The following is a 22825-nucleotide window of genomic DNA, read 5'->3' as shown; positions in this document are numbered from 1 at the left end:
GTTCTCCAACTCTGGTTTTTTGCTTACTTACTGACTTTCATTCCCGCTGCTTAAAATTTTTGGTGCAAGAAACCACCACCTACGGAGAGAAGCATGCCAAAGTCTCCTTGTACCTACCAGCCTCCATTCGTCCTTAATTCTTTTGTCCTTTCGATGCTAATGTGAGGCCAACATGGTTGAGGGCCTTTTTGGCTTATGTGACTTGTTTCAAGCCTATTCACAAGGAAACGTGGGCCTCTATCTTGATACCAAGCGAGCTTTTCATTGGCACTCTAAACCCTAGAGCCTACAAGTGTATTGTTGAGGCTTACTGTCTTACCTAATTTACAAGGCAATTTGGGCTTACTCAGGGGATCCCAGTCCCTCTCAGTAGCCACTCTAACTCGGATCTTGATGCCAGAAACTTGAAGGTGCCAAAATCCATGCTAGACAAAGCAATGACCAAGTTTGCAAAGGATTTTTCTAGCTTTGTGTCCTTCAATGGCCATAATAAGGTTATGAAAAGATTTCAGAACTAGTGGAAAACCAACATGGAAGTGCAGCTTGCTACCCCTAACCTGGATTTGTTAAAAGAGTTGGATGTGCCATCCCAGGGTGGGTACGCCAAAACTAAAGAGGTTGGCATCACCATTACTTCCACTCCTATTGTTTCAGTCCATTCACTCAGAATTACTAGTGTTGTCACCAAGAAGGGTATATGATTTATCTCTTCCTTAGCCTTTTCTTTCTTCATTTTATATTTTCCTTAACCTCAGTGCTTTCTTTTACTAGTACAGGGGCTTCGCAGAAGGTCTCACCTCAGCGGGCACAAGCCCTCGTCAATTTGAAGGGCAAATAGCAAGAATTAAAGAAAAAAAAGGCCCCACTCAAGCTTAACCCTATAGAAGAAGCACCTGGGGTCCCTTTAGGGGAAGAGGAAGAAGAGATAAAAGAGTCTCCCCGAAAAAGAAGGAAGAGGCCAATCTCACCCACTACTAAACTTGTTAAGGATTTTGCTCAAGAATCAGCAGCCAAGGTAGTAGAGAAAAAACAGGCCAAGGAGGTCATTATGTTTCAGAGGTCAGAGAAAAAGAGGCAATAGAGAATCTCAAATGAAGAGGTTGCTACTGTTGAGGCAACACAAAAAAAAGGCTACAAGGAAAAGCAAGGCTGCTATCATACCCTTCGTAGTTCTCTAACTACCACCACTGCAACTGTTGGCAATTCCCTTCAGCCCTTTATGATGCTCTTTGTTTTTTATATCCTCTATGTTAGTAGTGTCCTTACACTTCTCTCTTTTGAAGTGCAGTAGTAACTAGCCTACCCCTCTCCTACTTAATGCCAGCTTTTTTTCCTCTAGGAAAAACTAAAAAGCCACCTCTGAACGCCATGGAATTGGAAACCTTGAAGGGGAAAGGAAAAAGCAAACATTAACTTCCCAATGAGTGTAAAGCCCCTGCAAACAATACTTCTAATCCATGCCTCTACACTCCCTATAGCTTTTTCCTTAATACTTTCAAGGCTTGATGTGCCCAACATTCTCGCCTCCACATCTCCTAGTATTGTTGAGTTTCTTAATCTGCCCTTAGTGTCCACTGTCTCACCTTTGCATGCTTCCTTATCTTCCAGAGTCCTCGTCACCTCTTTGCCTTCTGAGAGTACCCCTGTTGCCTCTCATGTTCTAGTGGCAACTAGTACTTCTAGTGGCAGCTAGTACTTCTAGGGATGACACTGGTGGCACACCAATACTTCCCCTGCCACCCAGCTCCAGTCCCACTTCCTTAGACTTGTTGGTGGCCAGAACCATGGATGCTGCTGAGGGATCTTCGTCCCCTGCTCCCATATCAATACTTCCAGCACTATCTTCCACAAGTGACCCCTCCACAATGTTTCTATCAGAAAAGGAGATGGATATTTTCAAAGCAGCTGGCGAGCTTATTTGATAAGTCTACACTAGCTCTCTCAATTGGCAGTGACACTGAGCCATTGGATTTAGCTGACTCCTTGTTGGAGATAATAAAAATCTCATACGTTGCTGAATCCATCTCCCTTCCTCAAGTGAACTTGGGCACTTGTTTAGAGCTAATGATGACCTTTTCAAGGATTCCATTCAAGGCTTTACAGAAACCAATCATCAAGAATGGATTCCTCAAATGCTAACAGCTCCTCGAATAGTCCAATGTTGCCTTTCAATGCCATTTAATCCAAGCAGCAACAACCATTGACTTCTATGTTAACATCTATCAAATGGCTAAGGTTGCAGAGAATGAGCTGTTAAAAGACAAGGAGTTTGTATCTCATATCCACTCTGAAGTCTCAGTGCTCAAGGCACAACGCTCATCTACCTCACAACTTCAAGCACAACTATTGCATAGGAAGGTAGATTTGGAAAAAAACTAGCAACAGTCAATCTGGCCTTGGAGTAGATGCAGAGAAACTGCATACTACAAACTAAGAGCTTTTCAACCTGTAGGCAGGAGACGAACACTGCCATTCAACTGTTCCCATCACTCAAGAGTAGGGAGCTTATTGTAAGGGAACAATTAAAACATTGTAATGAATTTTGGGCCAATATGTGTCACAATGTACTACAATTTTTGTGAAATGAAAATATCATTATTTTACACAAGTGTTTATTGTTTTTACTCAATATTTTCATGCAGTATCTCTAAACTCCTTGTGACTCCCATACAGTTGGGTAATAAGGTTTCAAATATTTGTCATTAATTTTCTTGAGATGCACATATCCATTTAAAATTTTTAAATGGTAGGCTCCTCCAGGCAAGACCATTTGCCAAACTTATGGCTTTTAATTCCTATTGGAAGTATTGTTTTCCAAACCAAGTCTCTTTCATCAAAGCTGATGTGTTGAACCTTTTTATTATAGCTTGTGACTGCCTTTTTTCTTTTGTAAAAGGATATTATTTAATGTCAAAATTCTGGCTTCATCAATACCTTTTAACTCTAAGTGCATGCTTTGATGATATTGATCAGTACTTAGATGGTCTCAGCATTTTACCCTCAAGGACTTGATATTGATCTCCACAGGCAGCACTGCATCATGCCCATATACTACGGCATAGGGAGTAACTCCTGTACTTGATCTCTGCGAAATCCTATAGGCCCACAGCACATCTAACAAGTTGTGTCAATCCTTAGGATTGCCCTCCACAACCTTTTGTATCCCCTTCTTCAAGGACTTGTTAGATGACTCTGCTTGACCATTTACTTGTACATAATAAGGGGTGGAATTGACAAGGCTAATTCCATATTCTACTGCGAAAACTTTTACTAGCTTTCTATCAAACACAGTCCCATTGTCCATAGTTATGGTTCGTGGAATACCAAACCTGTATATTAGCTCCTTGATAAAGTCAATTACCTATGTTTGATCTACAGTCTTAGAAGGCTTAGCTTTAACCCACTTAGTAAAATAGTCTGTGCCCACTAAAATGAAACAATGTTGCTTCGAAGAAGGTGGGTAAATTTTCTCTATCATGTCTATTGCTCACCCTCTAAATGGCCAAGGCTTCACTACTGTATATAGATCAATTATTGGAACATGCCTTATCATGCCATGCTTTTGACATGCCTGGCAACCATCTGCATACTCTATACAATCCTTGAGGATAGTTGGCCAATAATAGGAATGCCTTCGAAGCAACCACCTCATCTTAACACCAGGCTGATAAGCACCACAAATACCTTCATGCATCTTAGCTATGGCAGTCAATACCTCTTTTGGTCCTAGGCATTCTAACAGAAGACCATCTGCTCCTCTTTTATAAAGAGCATTACCATACACTATGAATTGAATTGATTATTGTTTAAGCTTTCTATTAGCCTTCAAAGAAGGACCAGTTAAATATTGAATGATTGGATGTATCCAATCCAGTTCTTCCAAGTCATTTTGATTAACTTCTATCAATATTCCTCGCTTTGCTAAAGGTGGAACTAGCTTTTGATATGTTGCTTGACCCATATCTATTTGGATGCAATCCCTTTTTTTGAAATTCGAAGCCTTCTAGGCCACATAGTTGTCTTTGTGATTCATGAATCTTGGGATGTAAGTTACATTTGCCACTTGGAATTGGGAAAACAAATATACAACAGCAACATAGTATGGTAATAGACTTTTTCTTTGACATTTAAAGACTTGATTAATTACCAATTGAGAATCTCCAAATATGTCAACTACATTAGCCTGTAAACCAATAAGTAACCCAAGTCCCATAACCAAAGCTTTGTACTCAACTTGATTATTAGAACAAGTGGTCTCATCAATTCTGAAACCATGTGTGTTTTCTGCCCCTTGTGGTGACTTAATTACAACACCAATCCCACGAGACCATTAGCTTTTGATCCATCAAACCATATATGCCATGGTTCTAAATTAGCTGTGTCAAGTTCTATTATTTCTTAACTTTCTGTTTGACATGGATGATCAACTAGGAAGCTGGCCAATACCTGACCTTTTACTGCCTTTTGGGAGACATATTCAAAATGAAATTCTAACAAAGCTATAATCCATTTGCCAATTCTTCCTCTCAATATAGGTTTAAATAACATATATTTAACCAAATCCATGGTTGCAATTACCAAGACAATAGTAGGCAACGGATAATATCTTAATTTCATTACTGCAAAGTACAAGGCTAAACATAACTTTTCTACAACTAAGTATTTATATTCACAAGAGTTTAAAAACCTACTAAGGTAATAGACTACTTGGTCCCTGCCTTCTTCATTGTCCTAGGCCAAGAAGACTTCTAATGATTCTTTAGTAGTAGCAATGTATAACTTCAAGGGTCTATCCTTCTTTGGTGGCATCAGTACTGGAGGCTTGGCCAAATAGGCTAATATTCCCTCTAGAGCGGCTTGATGTTCTACTTTCACCTTAACTCTTCTTCGATTTTTAACTTCAACAAAGAAGAAAAAACTTTAGTCCTAGCAGTATTAGAAATAAACCTTCAAAGGAAGCTAACCTGACAAAGAAAATTTTGCAATTCTTTCTTACTTGATGGACGTTTAGCTTCAATGATGGCTTTAGCTTTGTTTTGATCAATCTGTATTCATTTCTTGTACACTACGTATTCCAAGAAGTTTCTAATTGATACACCAAAAACACATTTGAATGGATTGAGCTTTAGCTTGAATTTCCTCATCCTTTCGAAGGCTGCTGTTAGATGGACTAGATGCTCCTTCATAGACTGAGATTTGACAACAATATCATCAATGTAACATTCCAGGTATCCTCTAATGAGATCATGTAAGATGGTGTTCATTCTCCTCTGATATATTGCTTCAACATTCTTCAACCCAAATAGCATCTTAACCCATTCAAAGGTTCCAATATTACCAAAACACTTAAAAGTTGTCTTGTGAACATCCTTTTCTGCTATGCATATTTGGTTGTAGCCAGAGTATCCATCCATCATAGACAAGATTCTATGTCCTGCTGAATTATCCACTAGCAAATCAACGACAGCCATGGGTACTCATCCTTTAGGGTTGCCAAATTCAGATTTTGGAAGTCAATGTATACCCTCAATTTGTCATTCTTCTTGATCACAGGTACAATATTGGATAGCCACTCAACATATCTGGTTGTTCTAATAAAACCTGCTTTGAAGAGCCTATCAATCTCTTTTTTTTACCTTCTGAACCACCTTAGGACTCATTCGTCTAGGTTTTTGTTTGTATGGCTTAAAGTTTGGCTTGACTGGAAGTCTATGCTCCACCAATGACCTGTCCAACCTAGGTAGATCATTTTATGAACAAGAAAAGTAGTCCTTATATTGTTTCAAGACAACCAATAATTGGTCCCTGGCAATGAGATCCAACCAAGCACTAATGTAGGTAGGTTGTTATACTGAAGCTTCTCCTAGATTAACTTCTTCCAAAGGGTCTTGCATCTAAGCACTTTCTAATGCTTCCCCTTCAGCTTCTCTTGCTTTAAAATAACCATTTCCTCTTGTTCTACCATAACCCATCCTGGCTCAACATCTTTATTTTCCTCTTCGTAGACAAAGTCTGTCCATAAAGCCTTTTCTTCTTAGATTTCCTAGACTTTAGCCTCAATGTCCAATGCACAGTATTTACTTAGAACCAATGATTTGGATTTATGTTGTTTATGTCCTCAGCCAAGCATCATGGCTTCCCTCCTTTCTTTCTAGAATTTCTAGACTATAGCATCAATGTCCAACATGAAGAACTTGACTAAAGCCAATGGTCTAGCTTCTTCATTCTCCTGCTTACAACCAGGCATTGTTGGTGTCTTTGATGATATACTCATCATCAGCACTTTCTTGCACCAAGTGTTTTAGGTGTGCCACTTTCTTATCAGCCATGACTTTGGCTATTTCATTAGGCCTCCTTAGCACACTAAGTGAAACCACCCCCTCAGTGTACAGTTTTGTTTTTGCGAAATCCGCACATGCAATGAAGGGCTGGAGGTCTGTATTTATCTCTTCTGTCTCCCCATTACTTAGGGCTATCATCACCTTCTGATGCAAAGAGGAAGGCAAACATTTGTTGGTGTGGATCCAATCTTTACCAAGTAAGGCATTGTTCTTGGCATTATTGTCTATGACAAAGAAGGTAGTCATGCAGTCTCTCGTTCCTACACTCAGATTGATTGGCAGAATGCCTTGAGCCATTTGCTTATCCCTAACAAAACCAGCAATGGTTGTACTTGTTAGGATTAACCTAGGGTTCCTCTTACCCAACTTCCTCAAGGATGAGTGAGGAAGTAAATATAATGCTGCTCTCTTATCCACCAATACCCTATTCATTTCTATCCCATCAAAATATGCATTGACATACAACAACTTAACATGCTGAGTCATAGATACTGTGGGATATTCTAAAGGATATGACATGGTCACTATGCTTACCTCTTCATTCTCTTTATCACTTTCCATGGGTTTTGGCCACTTTAAACTCATCCTGGATTATGTTGGTCTGTGAGCCTCCACTGGAGACTTCTATGGGATCATTTTCCTGACCTTCCTGATTCCCCTCTTCAACTTGAAACTCCTGTGGCAACACATAGACCATATTGATTAGCATTGGAGAAAATGAGTGGAACTGTACCACTGGCTGGATTTGCTCCCCTTCTATGTTGGTCTGTCCTAATGCCTGCGATGCATTTTCCATGCTACACTCTGGAACCTTCAAGCGAGCATGATCTTGTGTAGCAATCTGTTGTTGGTCTGTCATGGACACAGACTCTGTGTGCTCAGCCATGAAGGCCTCAAACATCTCCTCCTCTGCCAATATCCTATCCTGGCCAGGTTCAGTTATTTCATCCGTCTCAATCTCATCATCGCACCTTAATAAGGCCTTTTTCAAGGCCTACCAAACTTGATTTCTCTTTGGCTTTCAGTTCAGCGTGAACCTCAACCAATTTTTCTCTACTGGTTTGATCCCTGTTAGCCTTGGGAGTAGGCCTTAAACATCTCTCTTCTATGAATTGCCTTCCTGGTTGTACCAAAGAAATACATTAACCAGTTTCTTTTCGATCCTTCTGATATCGTGTAAACCTTCCTTGGATTTTTCTCCTCTAGGATCTAGAGATCATAGGAACCATGTCTGGCTCTTTTGTCTTTGGGTTTTTTTAGAAAAACCCAATTGTTTAGAGCCACCAAAGGAGGCTTGATCATTATGTCCTTACCCGCAAAGGTTTTTCCCTGGGTTGGTATCATGTTTAGGTTTGTTTTGCATGACAAACCAGTCTAGTACTCCTGGAACCCATGAACCCACCATGCCAGTATTTGTGTCTGTTGTTCTCCTCTTCAAAGGCCAATCATTGGCCTTGGAGCCCTGTCTTGAGCCTAACTCAAGCTTACTTACAAGTTTGTTGATCATCTTGTAGTAGTTTGGTGGCCTTGTTTTATATAAAGGTCTCTTACCTCTTGACTGATTCCTGGCTTCTGGTGGCACAGCCAAAGGTGGTTGTTGCCTAGGACCACTTGGGTATATCCTTTTGTAGGTACCGTCTGCTCTATGTTTCTCCTGTATGTCCTTGTAATGCTGCTTCTCATCAATTGGAAGCCCTTTCAGCCATTTGTAGCTCAACATGCACCTTGGGCACATCCGCTGTGTCACTATTGCTTCGAGTGAATCATTATCAAGAGTGTTGGTTTCTTCCCTAGAGCCATCCTCTTTGGACTACGAAGCTTTTTCCACTTGCTGGTAAGCCTTGTGTAGTCTTCCTGAAGGTTGTTTGACTAGCAACATGCATCTGCACATCGACTTCATCCAACTCATTCAAGGAACAGCTCATTTCCACAACATGGGCAAGGAAGTTTGGCACACCAACATTGGCTGCTGTTTCTCTAATCTCAGGAAGTGGAACTGCATCAATCTCCATTGCCTTTTCTACTTTGGCCTGAAACTTTAACCTTCCTTTCCGAATTTGCTCTTGAATCATGTCTCAAAAAATAATACAGGTTTTAGTTGAGTGAGACCAAGAGTTATGTCATTTATAGTACACTTTGCCTTTAATTTCTTCTGAAGTTGGGATTTTAACTCCCTTAGGCAATTTTAGAAACTGTACTGCTAGTAAATTGTCAAATATTTCATATGCTTTTGATATATCAAAAGAATATTTCCTATGTAGGTCTTTGTTTTTAAATTAATGATCAATATTGGTATCTTTTTGAATTAATGCTTCACAAGTCACAGGTTCCTTTCATATGATCTTCGTTGCATCAATTTCAAAGTTAGGGTCCCTGTAATAGGTCCTATAAGATACATTACCATGATCCTGTTCTTCTTCAAGGAGAGTCGTATCTAATGACCTTATAAGTTAGTTCTATTGGGTCTCGAAACTCTGTTGAGTCAAACTTCTTTCAAAGCCTAATCTTTAGCCCATTTTGGGTCAGCTTCACAAATTCAGGTTCAGGTAATATGACCCTACATTTGTTTCATGCTCTTTTGAATCTGGTAATGAATTGAGCATCCTTCTCATCAGGCATTTGGCTTAACCTTGCTAGGTCTGTCATAGATACTTCAGGCTCTATTTGGAAAAGTTAGGCATAAAACACTTCTTCCATTTGTTGCTAGGTCTGGATCGAACCAGGTGTAAAGTTTGTATACCATACAAAGACTGCCCCAGTTAAAGAATTTGGTAAAAGCCTCAACTTCATGTAGTCATTGTTTGTGAACTCACCACATTGCCCTGTAAATTTGACAATATGTTCAACAGTTGATTGGTTTCCATTTCCATAGAAGAGGGCAAAGTCTAGTATCTTATACCCCCTTGGGTATTCATGTAACCTATCTATCCATTCTGGATAAGGCTTTCTGTAGACAGGGATTTAGACCCCGCGAGCTTTAGGTCTATAAATTTCTTTAACAATGTCAGCAATTTGGTTACTAAGTACAACATTTTGTGTTGGTTGGGCCACTATTGAAGGAGCAAACACAGGGTTTGGAGGAACTCCTTGTACTTGAGGCCCTCTTGGTCCATATAAAAGCACATTTGGGATTGGTTGTCCCTGGGGAATGGGTTGTCCTTGTTGTGCTGGTTGATGTTGAAGGTATGGCTATCCCCTTGGGGCAGGCATTTGTCCCACAAAAGGTGCTGCGAAAAGAACTATTAGAGGATGAACATGTGTTGTTTCTCTTCCAACTGCAGGAATTCCTTCCAATCCCCGGGGTGTAAGTTCGAACACAGGATTAGTGAACACTCAAGTGCCAGGCATAGGTTCAAACACAGGATTTGAAAACAATTGAATGCAATTTCCTTATGTCAGCTCGGACCCAATAATGTGTATGGTTTCACTGGTAGGAGAAGGTATGCTTTGACTCATCAGTGGTCTAGGAGGAGCTTCGTACCATTATCGAGGTATATAGGTGATGGTCTCTCATGATTTTGATTATTAGTTTGACCACTAGTTTGCTCATTATTTTGTCTTTGCATAGCTTGTTTATCTCGAGCCAATCTTTGCTGAAGTATGTTTGTATTTTCCTCAGTTTGTCTTATGACAGGTGGTTGATAGGAGTTCATTCGGTCCAAAGAGGATGTTGTCCATCTTTCCATTGTATGTATTAATTGTTGTCCCATAACATCAACCAATCCTCTCCATGGATTCACTGATTGGGTACATGGAACAATTGAAGGTCCAGTTTCATGGCCCTGTCCAACATTTTGGACGTGCGTTGCATATCTTTAAGTGTTGGTCTCTTCGACCAATTGTGTAGGATCACTGCACATCCATGGGATGTGACACAATATTATCCTTTGGGTTATGTGCTTCTAGATCTCTTTCTACACCTTCTTCTAGGCGTTCATTTTCTCCTTATCTCCTACGTCTAGCCATTATAATAGTGGTCCCACTGGGCGTACCAAAAATATATGTTTGTTTTTTTTGACTTTTGAAAGTTAAAAATGTAATTAGAGCGTACCAACAAAAATCAATAAGTCCTTATAGGAATAATAAATGCTAACCAATTAATCAGACAATTGCTTCAAAGTTCTTTTAAGCTCAATGAAGAGGACTTTTACTGGTGGCTTGTTTTAGGAGAAAATTCAAAAGAATTAATTAACAAAAATAAAAGGAGGGAGAGAACAGTGTCAGAAATTGAATTACATTAAATAAACAAATGATTACAAGAGTACCTTCACACTTCCACAGCTTCGAAGGGAATTACAGCAACGAATAGACTAACTTAGAACTACTCCTAAGAAATTGAAATGAAATGCGGGAAAGTAAAGGACTGGAATGTAAAGAACTAGAAAGTAAACAACTAGGAAAATAAAGAACTAGAAAATGAAGTAAAATAAATTGGTTTCTAAATTTGGTTTTGGTGTCTCCATTATCAGCTTTCTCCTATATTTGTTGGCCCTGGTAGTAAGTGTCGAAGTGGCTGATAAATGTCAAAGTGAATCATAACCGTCAAAGCAACCTCCATGATCATAGGACATAGTTTCAAGCATTTCGCCTCCACACTACAGGAAATTAGAGATTTAGTGGCGTTTAATTAACGACGTTTTATTAAACGTCACTTTTTCTAATAATTAGTGGCGTTTTTTAAACGTCGCATTTGTTAATAATCAAAACGGTACCGTTTTGTGCATAGAAGACCTTTGAAAAACGCCTCCTAATCCTGTCACTCTTCACACCCTCTTCTGTCTCTCTAAACCTTTATTTTGAAAACCCACGTCTCTCCTGTCTCTCTTGCTCTCTCTCTCTCAGAGGATTGAATCTGTTTGATTGAAAAAAAAAGATGAGTTCTCTCTCTCGATTCTTCTTCAGTCTTTTACTCAGTGATTCTTCTTCGATTCTTCTTCAGTTCGGTGATTCATCTCAGGATTGCGATTTCGAAGTTCGATTTTGAGCACAGCTTATCAAATTATCGCAGAGATTCAGTTGCTTATCAATGGAATCGTCATAAATCGAAGTTCTCTCTCGAAATCGAAGTGATTCATCAGAGCGATTTCGAAGTTCATATCAGCGATTCAGATCTGTCTCAGCGATTCAGATCTCGAAATCGAAGTTCATATCACTTCGATTTCATATTGCGATTCAGATCTAAGTTCATATCGCTTCGATTTCGATTCAAATCTGAGTTCATATCACTTCGATTTCGATTCAGATCGCGATTCAGATCTCAGCTATTCAGATCGGTATCGGTGATTCATATCTCAAAATCGAAATCGAAGTTCATCTCAGCTATTCAGATCGGTGAGCTCCACTCTCTCTCTCTCTCTCTCTCTCTGCTGTCTAAACCCTAATTATTGCAGAGATTCAGCTCGGTGATTCAGAGATTCAGATCAGTCTCAACGATTCACATCGGTTATTCATCAGAGTGATTTCGAAGTTCTCTCTCGAAATCGAAATCGAAGTTAATCTCAGCGATTCCGAGAGGTGAGCTCTGCTCTGCTCTCTCTCTCGGTGAAATCAGTCCTGTGAAATTCAGATCAATTGAGAAAAAAAAGTTCAACCAGTTGATTGCATTGACTTGTTTTCAAAATATTTTCATTTTTTTTTTCTTCGTGTTTTTGGGAATAAAAACAATAAAAGTTGAGAAACATTCATATCTTTTTCTTTTTGTTTCTTTTGTGTGAACAAATTTTGCAATTTTTTAAAAACAATATGAAAGTGTTTCCTATTACTGGAGTGTTTTTTAAAAGCTTTTCCAAAGACAACGATTAGAAATAGTTTTCGTAAAAAAAAATTCCATATCGTTTCAGTTTCAATTTTTTTTCCCCCTTTCAAGAATAGAAAAAAGAATGCATTATGCCAGATGATAATAGAAGGCCTGAGTTAGGGCTTACGAAATCTCTTCTATACAATGAAACTTATCATCATAATCATAAAAAATTGAATGTTTTTCATTGGTAATAATACACTAGTACTCCTTTTCTTACTTGAAAATTACAAATTCAATTTGACATACATACTACTTTTCCCCAAGAAAACTTACCCATTAAATGTTTTTTCAGTTGGATGATTGTTTTGATCTATTTTGTGGAGCCATCAAAGCGAGGAAGGTTTCTGCTGAAGCTATTTTAAGTTAGCCGCCACCATACAGCCACATCTCCACCACAACACAGCCACAGTCCATGTTTTTCAAGTTGAGAAAGTTGATATTATTAGGCCATCTCCAATCATGACTCAAATTCGAGTAAAAGCTTTATTTGATATGAACCACTATGGAAATCACCAATTTTTACTCAGATTATTTTTAAAAATTTCCATCATATCCCAAGAATGGCAGTTTGGTACATAATATTACTTTAAATGAAGCAAATCTAGTCTATGAACATTTGAGCCAAGATTTGAGTCTACCTTTCATTTGCCTAAAGAAATGGATAAAACTCAATTTGGTATGACTTTTGAGTCAAGGAGTGAATAAGTGTTCGAAGTGTTTTCACTCAAATTTAAGTTTTGAGCCAACATTTGAGTAAGGGTTGGAGATGCCATTAGCTCACCAATTTTCTCAAGAACTTGAGCTGTTTGGAAATGGGCCCATAAATTGGCCAAAGAATGTATATCAAGCTGTCTAAAACCCCCTCATGGGCAACCTATCTTGCACGTGGAAATCCAAACATTCATATATAGATAACAAAGAATCTGAACAGGGACCAAATGTAAACAGAAATTTTTTAACCCAGGACTTCCTCCAACTTAAGCTCTGATACCATGTTAGGTCATTGGTGATACCGGGATGCATCATCAATTTTTTGAGAAGCTTAAACTGTTAGTAAATGGGCCCTAAGAGTATATATCAAGCTATCTAACAGAAATTAGTAATGTTTTTTTATTGGTTGTTATGTCTGTATTTGTTTGTGAAAAAGGTGGTTCTGATGGAGATCAATGAGGAAGATAAGACAGTAGGGGAAGCGCTGAATACAATTTCTAGAGGGGTCCACGATAAGGTATTATATACTTCTTTGTAGCCTTATTTACACATGACTTTGTTTTTACACATTTATTATTTTATTTGGGATGTGTATTGAAGTGATTTCGAGAAACAATATTTAACCAAACAAGCCAACTAAATATTCCTGGTTCTGATTAGTTTAAAAGCTCATCTGTAATTGGTGGTTGGGTGAGGATACAATTTTATTGAGAAGTTGATGGTTGTATTACTTCTGTAGGGCCATTCAGTTACGATGAAGCGTACTTCAGATGGTAAAGTGGACACAATGCAGACTTTACACAACTTGAATGAAGGTTTGTTTCCATGAGACTATTTGAGGCATTATGTTGAATGAACGAGTGAAGGAAAGAGCTGATGTTGTGGTGTTTTCTTAGATGAGCTTGCGGGATTTGAAGAGACTTGGAAAGCTAATGCTCAGAATTTGCCCCCTGACTGGAACAGCGGGTTCAATTTGCTTGAGAATGCAGGTAGGCGTTCTTTACAATGATGTAAAGACTAACCATTGTTTTTTACATGTATAGGTTCTGAATTAATTTTAACTTATGTTCGAGTTACCTGTTTTGCACCTATCATTCCTATTTTATGCTATCTTTTGGGAAGAGAAATTCAGCGTCAGTTAGCTTTATTTGGTCATTTGGTGGAAAAACAAATTGGTCATGAAATTGAATTCCTTTTTAGCATTTTTTTTATGGCAGTCTGCAATTTGTGTTGAATAACTTGGTTGCTTGGTTTATGTGGTGGAAAACAAGGATGGTGAGAATATAGCTGTAAGATTCTTAATATGTCTTACTTGACTTGCTCTATTTTATCCATCTCAGGGTCTTGATTTTGTCATTGATGCGGGTGTTAGAGTGGCTGATCCGTCCACTGTAGTTGATATGATTGGGAGTTTCCCAAGAATCATTCGTCAAGGAAAGGTAATTGAGTCTGTACTATTCATATTTTGTCTCACATTGCATGGTTTAATTGCATATGACGTGTAACTGTTTTTGTCTATATGTGAGCTGGTTTTGGTAGTATGAGTTTGTTCTCTCTCTCTCTCTCTATATATATATTGAAGCAATTGTGTTTTTAGCCATTGAGGCAATACTTCTTGTGATGTAATGACACTTGCATCTGTATTGAATTTGATGATTGGTTAATGGAGTTCAGGGGCCTAAACAACCCTGGATGGTGGCAGAAGATGATAAAGATTCTGCTGTAGAAGAAGAAGAGCCCACCCCTTATGCTGCTTAAAATCCAATAATTCATCTCCATGCCTTTGGGATGGAGTAAGCCAGAATGAAGAAGATCTGTCCTACATGTTTGACGAAACAACACCTGTTAAGGCCTGTGGGGATTTGGCTTACCATGTTGCTGACAATGGTAGTTTTATACTTTACTAAAATGTTTCGACATTTGCTAGCTTTTAATGCTTGTTCGATTTGAAGGACACTGTTTTTTATCTGGAAAAAAATGAATTGCAGTAAACATGGACAAGGAATTACAGCAATGCACGGAGATGTCTTCACAAGTAAAGAGACGTCGAATGCTGCAGTTTGACAATGAGATTTTGGGTTCCCCTCTTTGCAATGAGGAGATATCATCTGTCTTCTTAAAATCGAAGGTTTGTGCAAGCCTATTTCCTCGTGGAAAATGTTACATGATACATCTTTTGCTGTTCTTGGGGAAAAATTCTACATAGTGGTCTTATTTTGGTTTCACACAAAAGATAATTGTTGAGATACCTGTTCTGTTGTATATTGACAATTATATGACTTCTATCTTTTGGAAGGGAAACAAATTTATCATCCACCACATATCAAGATAAATTATTTTATGATATCAACATTTTGTCAGGGGATCATTATTGGTCAATGATCATTATTGGTCAATGCAACTTCTGAACTAGTTTAGATTTGGGTTTCACCTAATTAATTTGTTCTTGCTCACTTCATTAAGGAAGTTTCAAACACTTGCATTTATAATCAAAGTTTCAGTTGAAATTACGTTTTAGTATTAATTTGTGTGATTGAATCAAGTTTCACAAAACCTAAGAAGCATGGACACGGACACGTGACACGACACGAATACGACAAGGACACGCCGACACGTTAATTTTAAAAAAATGCAGGACACGACACGTAGAGGACACGCATGAAATATATAATTTTATATATTTATTATATGCTATATATATGAATATATCATTCAAAGATAATAAAAAATGCAATATAGCACTAATTCCTATAAATTTATATGGTTTTTGTTTTATTATTGTATCTTAAGTTGTTTTGTTCAAACTTATAATTAGTTTCACATATGTATAATCAATAGACATATGTGTTTAAACAATTGACACGTGTGTCCTCCAAGTGTCCAAAGAGTGTCCGGGTCTTTAAAAATATTTAAAAAATAGGACATGTTTTGAAGAGTATCGGACACGTGTCCTAAGAGTGTCCAAGGAGTGTCGGTGTCCGACACGGACACAACAAGGATACGTCACCTTTTTAGAAGTGTCCGTGCTTCTTAGCACAAAACCATTGGATCACTCTTTTTTGGTTCTTTGATTAGGAGAGAGAAGATTCGCTTGAAGAGGCTTTATCTGATATGTCGCATTGGGTGTCTGGTTTTGAAGGTTTGTCCTGTAAAGTTCTGTTCTGAGATGAATAGGTTCTTAACATTCATACATGTTTTTTTTTTGTCTTGCTTGTTATAATGTGCTTAATAGAGGAAACATCTGCAACTGGTCATGAGGGCCTGGATCAGTCATCTGAGGGATGGCTAGCTGATTGCTTCAATAATGATGAGATGCATTGCAGCCCTGATGATCTATATATATCTCTCAACTTTTCAATTCAGTCTTCTTCATCTTCTCCCTTATTTTATTAAAAAAAAAAAAATTTATGTTTCTTTTTTGTTTATTATGTATATAAATTATGATTCAACCACTATAATATGTGGAACAAAGAAATCTGTAAATGAAGTAGTAAGGTAAATTAAGCAAAAATTTAATTTATATTTTTTCATATTCTTTTTTGCTTTTATATTTTTAAAGTCATAAGCAGTGATCATTGATTCAATGATAAAATCTTGCCTTCTAAAGGTGAAATGCCATATTTACATAAATATAATGCAAAGATGGATTCCTTGTGTATTTCAATCCAAAGTTTGTTACTTCTCCCTGTTAATTTCCAATCTAAAAATGCTCGTTGGATCTAATGCTTTGATTGACACTTCCAGGTGCGTGATCTTGTGGAAGCGTCAAATATGTATGGCACTTTAAATAACGTACTTGACGTTGATGTCAAAAATGACACAGTGAGAACACAAGGAAGCCTTTCATGTAATCTACGCAGAGTTAGGCAGGGTCTCGACCTCATCAGAGCTATATTCGAAAATTTTTTGTCTTCAGAGTATGTTCCTCTCTTTTATAGTATCTTCCTTCTCTCACATCTACTAAAATGTTTCCAGGCACTTGTTATTTGGAAAAATTTATGTCCTCCTATTCAGGCTCGTTGATATAATATGTGCTTTGATGATGCATATTATTGCTCCACTAGATGTAATAAAGAATCTTTGGTTTTGGACATTGAGTAGTGTGTTACCAGATTATCTACTCTCTTGCTGTAATCTCTATGTATTGCACTACTTTCTGCTTACATCAGATGGGTGCTCTTAATGATCATCTTCTTCCTTTTAATGAAGAGCCTTCAGTAAATGATTCCACTTTAAAGAGCGCAAAGGATCAACTTCAAGTGCAGGTATCTTTTATATTTAAATTTACATTTTGACAAAAGTGATTATATTCTAGGTGCTTCATAACTTTAGAAACTTGGGCCTTCTTTGAAAATCTCATTTTCATTTGCTTAGGAGTCATAATTTAAGCCTAAATAGAATAAATTTGACAATTTTTGCAACTGAAGAACCCTAGGGATTATAGATGATACACGAAAGTACAACTGAATTCTTTTCTAGAATTCAAGCTTGATGTCGTTCTTTCTGCATCATAGTAATTACTATGTGCATCACATATCACTTCATTTTACATATCCACCACTAATGACATGGCTTGTAAAATCGAGCACTGACATGCACTAGTATGTCAAAATCTGACTCTAGTAGATAGTTGAGCAGTAATAGAAAAAATCTAGTGAGATGTTAGTGCTGTGCAAAATGTTAGTGCTTTCCGAAGAAGGTAGGGCCATTGTTTGTTTAGTTATGTGTTGCTCATAATATTATATATGTGAACTCTCATTAACTAATTTGTTAAATGTATGTGTTTATCAGAATCTCCAAATACTTCTTGCCTGGAGTGTCTCTCAGAATCTCCAAATACTTCTCAGGCTTCATTATCTGCTCTATGCTATTGCTTTTATATATACTTATTTCTAACAACTTATGTAATTGGGCAGATACACCTCAGGTATTATCTCATGTCTCATTTTATTTTGGTAATTGACAATGGGAGGTGCATTGAGCACGGGTGATGCACCCAAAGATAATATAACAGAGACAAAGTTGATCTCTTTTGAGGCATGTGGTATGTATGACGTAGTTGATCTCTCATTGTCACCAACTTTTGAATGATGTAGCTGCAGGACTGTGTTATGACTGCCCTAGAGAAGAAGACTGTCATTTTAGTGACTTATCAAGTGGAATTTCTCTCCCAGGTTAACAAAATTCTGGTAATGAAATACTTTGAATTGCCACTCTTGTATTTACATACTAGCTTTCAATTCATTGCATAGAATAAATTGTTTTTTTTCCCTAGGTTATAGAAGGTGGAGAAATTACTCAATCCGGAAGCTATAAAGAACTGTTGATGATCGGTACAACATTTGAACAGCTTGTGAATGCTCACAAAAGTTCAATTCCAGTCTTGGCTAATATATATGTATGCCTTGTCTTTGTGTAAATTTATTCTGTAGGGACCTTGCTCGTAACCAGCTTATTGGTGAGATACCGAGGTTAATCTATTGGAATGAAGTATTACAATATCTGTAAGTACTACATCAATTACGGTTTAACAACTGATAGATAAAATCCAATTTCAGGATACTATAATTACGAAGGCTCCAAAGAAACCCTCGTTGGTGTTGAGAATGATTGTCTTGACATTTGCAATGCTATGTGGTCTTTATATCTGCTCAATCTGTCTAAAGCAAATCAGTACCCGCACAAATTTTGGATTGCTAAATGTTCAAGTGATCCAAAGACCGTGTGAGCCACCTATTATAGAAACATGGGAAAAACTTTATGTGCATTATCCGCAACCCAAAACTTTTAGCAGGTAAGGCATTAATTATTGTCATTCTGAGTCTATATTTCATATCAATGTACTGATATATGGTGATGTGAATAATTAGGGATGAGTGTAAATGCAACCCGGTGAGATATTTTGCCATAATCTCTACTCAGAGATCCGGGAGTGGATGGTTTGAGACATTATTAAATAGTCATATAAACATAAGCTCCAACGGAGAGATTTTCTCTGTAAAAGTCCGGAGGAGTAATATCTCAACAATAGTCGAAACTTTGGATAAAATCTACAATCTTGACTGGTTGACCAGTGCTTCCAAGAATGAGTGCACCGCTGCAGTTGGCTTGAAATGGATGCTTAATCAGGTGAGTGATGCCTTGGTGGAATTATTCAACTTTTTCCTGTCTTACAAATTAGTTTATCAATTTTTCCATATGAGATAACTTGCCATCAATTTAGTAGTTATTATAGGTATGTCTACCATAGCTGAAGTGTGTAAGTCTCAATAATCAGATCTCTCCTCATTCTTGGGTTGCTTAAGAGTTGATACAAACTCTGAACATGATGATTGTTTGATTTTATAGTTTTGTCAACTGTTCCACGCTACACTGACAAAAGCACCCTAGATTAATTATCATATAAATATTTTTATATATGTCAAACTAGGCTTAGATTGGAAGATTGAATTATCTTGACAAGCAATTAAGCTTTTCAGGTGTGAGTTTGTTAGGCAACCTGCTGTAATCTTCTAATTATTGCATAGAACAATTACATAATGTTGAGTATAATCACAGATATTCCACACACTATTGGTAAATAGGGTGTTTCTTTATGAGAACAAACAAATATAATCCTCATGCACTCTTATACATGAATAGAGGGTTGTGACAATAATGGAGGTTAATATTTCCTCCAAGATGAATGACTAGGACAAATAGGAGAAAGACAGGAGTTGCACCACTCTAAACGTAATGACCAAAGAGATTGAGGTGGTGTTATAGATCCATCGAATAAAATCCTAATTAATTCAATGCGCATCTATTGACATGGGAGGTTTCAAATTATTAATATTACTTATTTCTTTGTTTTAAATAAAAGAGCTACAGAGTGTAGGAGGAAGGAAAGTAATGGGGAAAAGGACTTCCTCTGGATGAACAAACAGAGGCACTTCTCAAATGTTCTAATTACAAAGTAAATTTTACCTGATGTACTAAAATAAAGTAATCGCATGTGTCTTGACCGAGAATTAGCCCCCAAATTTTCCAATCCTGGTTCCAATAAACATACAATCTAATTTTTCTGGCAAAGTCAAAATTTCTGTAATTCTGCTCGATGACGTATGTTCTAAATCATTCTGTGGACTTATTCCTCTAAAACTGTATTTTCTAAACTTATTAAAACATCGCTGTCAACAATCTCTCCCCAGAATTGTTTGTGCAACTTATAGCGACAGTTAGTTCAATGCCTTGACTTTAGGATTGGTTGACGGAGTCTATACATTGCATCCAAATTGAAAAAGCTAAGCTCAATTTAGCTAAAACACCCCCCATATACTTGTCCCATTTCAGATGTGTTGATTTTATGCTGCAATCAGACTTGGAGTTGATAAACCTTCTTGTGGATCAAGTTATTACTACTCAATTGTGAGGTCCATGGTCTTCTTTTAAATGTGCTGAATATAGTATGAGTTTCAAACTTTCATAATTTCTTTTTGGCAAATGATTAAACTGTTATTTTGCAACAGATTAAACAGAAGATTGATAACATTGTAATTTTCATTTTGCAGAATTTTACCTGTTAAAAAAACATGTTTTCCGCTAAATTTTCCATCTTTCTGACACGGACAACCTTGAAATTATGCAATTTGACCACACTCATTACTTACTGATGTTATTAATAATGTGTATGAACTTATAATTCAGTTTTGTAATGTTAATTTCCTCTGTTGCATGCATGTTGAATTGATGTAACCACAGTACGGTTTCCTTATTTTTTTTATTTTAAATGCAGGGTTTAATGCAGCATCATGAAGAAATTGTAGAATATTTCAATACCAAGGGCGTTTCATTGATTTTTCTCTTCAGAAGAAATCTTCTGCGCAGGATGATTTCAATTCTTTCAAACTCTTACGATCAAAATGCTAAGCCACTGAACGGAACACAAATCTCATGTGCATTCATCCCATGAGGTCTCTCTCTCTCACAAGTCATTCTCTCTCCCCCTCTCTCTCCCTCTCCTTCTCTCTGTGTCATGAATAAGTGATACTGTTTCAGGCAGAAATACTTGCAAGTTATAAACCTACAATCGATACAACACTGCTGATCCGCAATCTGAGGCAAGTAGAGGAAATGACTGCCAAAGCTTTAGAATACTTCAAGAGCACCCAACACATTATCCTATGCTACGAGGACATAATAAAAAATTCCACCGTAAGACATTTCATCGTCTTATAAAACAGTTGATCCTAAAAAGATGCCAATTTTTATTTTTATTTTTCTTTCTGTTTCCATACAAAAGTACTGTTTTCCATGTATTTTGCAGAAATTGAAGGATGTCCAAGATTTTCTGAGGGTTCCACAGAGGGATCTGAAGAGTCAGCAAGTGAAGATACACAAAGGTTCATTGTCCCAACACGTTGAGAACTGGGATGATATCCAGAGAGCACTCTACGGAACGCCATATGAAAGCTTCCTCCATTCAGATTATAACATGTAAAACTTGCGTGCGCCCAGAGACACCAGAGACACCTGGTAGATCTAGTATGGATGTGGATAATGATCCATTTTTTCATTTTTTGGAAGCAAATTATTTTACAAAAGCTTTTGTAATACAAGTTGGTCTAGTTGATAAGAACAAGGCTATGTGTGACTTTTGGCTGGTGTTGATTTTTGCTGCCATAGGACTGCTGATTTTTTGGTTGAGAATTATGAATTTAATTTTTGAATATGTTATTTTGTGGGTAATGATGATTGGATATTAAATTGAATAGGAAAGTGAATTAATGCTGCATTTATAATTTGAATGGGAGTTATTATTTCATATTACGGCTATTCAATTTTATTATAGGTATTTTTTTAGTTTAATCACATAAAATTAGCATAATTTCAAAAAAAAAAAAGAGGATTTCATGGCGTTTTTAAAACGCCACCTAAACTCCAAAAGGTCAACGGCCAATTTTTTTTAAAAAGATATGACGGCGTTTTGAAAACGTCGCTAAAATCATAGTGACGTCATGGTAGGGACATTTCACGGCGTTTCTAAAAACGCCGCCTATTCTAATATCGCGACGTTTTTAAAACGTCGTAAAGATACAGCGACGGCCGCAGCTTCGACGTTTGGTACTAAACGTCGCAAAAGGAATTAGCGGCGTTTTTGAAAGATATAGCGGCGTTTCTTAAACGCCACTAAAAATCTGTTTTCCAGCAGTGCCACTAAACCATTTGTTGCAGTTGGGCTTACCTCCTGAATTTGAATTTAACTCTCCAAGAACCGTTTAGCCACGTTACCTTGCTCCTTTCGATTGTTCCAATACTTCACAGATCCATTGTCATTGATGCAATTTTGCTACGTGTCCTCTGATGACTGGAGACCCTTACTAATTCCTCAAGTTACCCCTGATAGACCACGTGTCAGATTGTGATTAGTTGATATAAAATATATGGCCAACAATACTGCTATTAAAATAAAGGGATTGAAAACAAAGAATTACTAGAGAAACTTGCAACACATGACAATGAATTCCAAATATACAGAGAGCAAAGTCACAAAATGACTCTCAATGTATGCCGGCGTCCGCGCTAGGGATGGAGACTCTAGCAACGTAGATGTCGTTGCAGCCGCTGTACGTCAGCGTCGGCGACTCACTAGGATCTACAAACGAGTAGTGATCTTCAATTATGTGAAAAACACAGCAACTCAAACAAAACAACATGACATTGTTCTTGGTCTCTTTTCAATTCATTTTCTCTCTCTACGACGTGGCATTTTCCAGTCCATTGGATCTCTATACCGCTAGGTGTCGCTTTCTTGTTGATACTGCTGGAGATGGCTGGAGGGGCTTTGGGTAGAGAGGATCCAAATTCCTTAATAATAAGTACAAACAATAATCACACATTTTGGAGGATTTAGGTTTCGTGGACTTATTTTCAGATTAATCTTGATGATGCGAGGCATTTACTTTTTACGGCTTATTGAGTACAGAATTAATAT

The 22825-nt window shown here is 37.4% G+C and overlaps 1 non-coding gene across 1 annotated transcript; it reads left to right on the top strand.

Annotated features, from left to right (window-relative positions):
• The first annotated feature begins 10933 nt into the window (after positions 1-10933).
• LOC114257479 (uncharacterized) lies at positions 10934-21632 on the top strand. Its single transcript, XR_014332528.1, has 16 exons — positions 10934-13369; positions 13592-13667; positions 13749-13841; positions 14193-14291; positions 14527-14739; positions 14841-14980; positions 15928-15991; positions 16597-16769; positions 17062-18041; positions 18128-18185; positions 18285-18310; positions 18411-18646; positions 18723-18981; positions 20627-20804; positions 20890-21045; positions 21158-21632. It is a non-coding gene; the product is annotated as an uncharacterized LOC114257479 (transcript).
• Positions 21633-22825: the final 1193 nt, after the last annotated feature.

The sequence above is a fragment of the Camellia sinensis genome, chromosome 6 (genome assembly GCF_055761805.1).
Source record: "Camellia sinensis isolate YWXY chromosome 6, ASM5576180v1, whole genome shotgun sequence".
NCBI lineage: Eukaryota > Viridiplantae > Streptophyta > Magnoliopsida > Ericales > Theaceae > Camellia > Camellia sinensis.
The sequence above is the reverse complement of the archived record's forward strand: the minus strand, read 5'-3'. Positions and strand labels throughout refer to the sequence as shown.